Here is a 2,732-nt window from a genome sequence, read left to right as displayed (position 1 = left end):
TTATTGCAAATCAATACATAGGGTATGATCTAATTTCTGTAAAACAAAAAGTAAAGCAAAACTGTATCTTTACGTAGGTATTTTCTGGTTATCTACTGCAGTATAACAATTCACCCCACAATGTAATGGCTTAACACAATGACATTTAATTTGCTCATGAATCTGCCATTTGGGCGTGGCTGGGAAGGGACAGCTTGTTTCTGCTCCACTGGGTGTCAGCTGGAAGCTGGGGTTGGTAGCGCCTTCAAGCTGGCGTGCCCATGTATCTGATGGTTGGCACTAGCTACCACTTGGGGGACCTCAGCTGAAGAAGTGGCTGGAACACCTGTGTGCAGCCCTTCCAGAAGGCAGAGTCCCAAGTGTGAGCATCCGTAAGAGGAAGGGATCAGTCAGTAACTGTGTCTGATTGTTGCCCTGCCTTAGAAGTCTCACGGTGGCATGTCCCATGCATTCTCCAGGTTAAAGCAGGCATACAGGCTCATCTGCAGTTAAGGGTGGGAAACCAGGCTCTACTCTTTCATGGGAGGAGTGTGAGGTTTGTGCACATTTCAAAACCACCCTAAAAGTGTGTGTATCATTTTGTAGAAAAAGAGCTATAGGTGTGGTGGCTCAAGCCTGTAATCCCAGCATTTTGGGAGGCCAAGGTGGGCTGATCACCTGAGGTCAGGAGTTCGAGATCAGCCTGACCAATATGGTGAAATCCCGTTTCTACTAAAAATACAAAAATTAGCCGGGCATGGTGGTGCACGCCCATAATCCCAGCTACTAAGGAGGCTGAGGCAGTAGAAGTGCTTGAACCCGGGAGGCAGAGCTTGCAGCGAGCTGAGATCCAGCCTGGGCAACAGAGTGAGACTCTGCGTCAAAAAAGAAAACAGAAAAGAAAAGAAAAAGAAAAAGAGCTCTAGAGATAGATGCCCACCAACCGCTGATGATTGTTGACTTGGTGAAGTTGGGAGGATTGGGAAGTAGAGGTGGTGGGTGAATTGGTTAGTATGCAAACCCAGCTTGAACTAGATTAAGAACAAAAGGATATTGACCTCCGTAACTGGAAGTTCCAGGGTTCAAGTGACTTCAGGGGTTTCAACAATGCCATCAGGACACTGTATTTCTTTCCATTTTCCAGACTGACTCTCTGTGTGCTGGGTAAGATACCACCAGAAGTCCAGGCATACATCCTCACGGTTTAGCAGCAACAGTGAAAAGACAAAAGGTATTTTTGCTGGTGGCTCCAGAAGAAAAGTTCCAGGAAAGACAGGTAGTGATGGATGTGGGCTAACTGCCCATTCATACCCTGGTCACTGTGGTCAGCAGGGCGGGGCACCTTGATGGACGCACCTTGGTCACGTGCCCACCTCTTCAGCAACTGCTTGCCATTTTTGCTCTGATTTCTTTTGTTTTGACACACGGAGAATTCTCTTGTGTTTCCTCTTGGGTATGTATTTAAAACCTTTCCTTTCCCCCATATTTCATACAAAATTTGCATGTGTATTTGCACATGCACTAGTCAGTGCAGTCCACCATATTGAAAAGACGCCCTTCATGGCTTCTATAACATTGAGCAGACCAGCCTGGGTAACATGGTAAAACCCTGTCTCTACAAAAAATGCAAAAAGACTAATTAGCTTGGCAGGATGGTGCACGCCTGTGGTCCCAGCTACCAGGGAAGCTGAGGTGAGAGGATCGCCTGAGCCTGGGAAGTGGAAGCTGCAGTGAGCCGAGATCTTTTCACTGTTCTGTAGCTTGGGCGACAGAGCGAGACCCTGCCTCCAAAAAAGAAAAAAAAAAGATTGATCATCCCAACTGACTTCCTGCTGTCTGTCTCACAGCCATTGCTCTCCAGATCTTCGTTTCCAGGGTTGACGCTCTGCTTTCTCTGCACTAGAGGAATGCTGGTCTGACACCCTAAAAACGATTTCAAGTCGCCCCATCACTGAAGAGAGGAACACAACGCCTTTGGTAATGGAACAGTATTTTATCCCATGAACACACTCCAGTGACATAATTTCACAGTAAAGCCAGAAATGTCATTCATTAACTTCTTCCCTATGCTGGATATTAAGAATACAAATAAAACTGTCATAAGAGTCATTCTACAAAACAACATTATAGAAATGTAAGGGGAAATAAAATTAGTAAATCTGTCCATGTATCTTGGTTCCTCAAGAAACAGTAATCCTGGTATTATTAAATTTGTTCTTCTATGGTCTGGTCTTATATTTTTCAAAAATTAGGTCGTACTGCAACCTCAGTGGCAGGAGTCGTAACCTCATGTAAGATCTGCCTCACACCAGTGTCCTTTGCGAGCTTGTTACAGTCCTCCCGTGCTGCTTTCCTTTGACCTTTCTAGATCATTCCTGAAATGTGGAGCCACGTGCAGTAAGCCTCACAAGCTGTTTCCTAATTATCTTTACACATTCTATTCCCATTCCTCCCCCTGCAGTGCAATCTAGTTTTTGCTTCTGTAGACTGGGTTCTCAGCTGCTCATCTTTTTATTCTCCACATCCGGCCTGGCACTTTCTAAAGAATTAAACATCTTGGCCAGGCGCAGTGGTTCATGCCTGTAATCCCAGCACTTTGGGAGGCTGAAGTGGGTGGATTACCTGAGGTCAGGAGTTCGAGGCCAACCTGATCAACATGGCGAAACCCCGTCTCTACTAAAAATACAAAAATTAGCTGGGCGGGGTGGCAGGCACTTGCAATCCCAGCTACTCGGGAGGCTGAGACATGAGAA

Source organism: Colobus angolensis, unplaced genomic scaffold (assembly GCF_000951035.1).
Source record: "Colobus angolensis palliatus isolate OR3802 unplaced genomic scaffold, Cang.pa_1.0 Scaffold13, whole genome shotgun sequence".
Taxonomy (NCBI): domain Eukaryota; kingdom Metazoa; phylum Chordata; class Mammalia; order Primates; family Cercopithecidae; genus Colobus; species Colobus angolensis.
Note: the sequence above shows the minus strand (reverse complement) of the source record.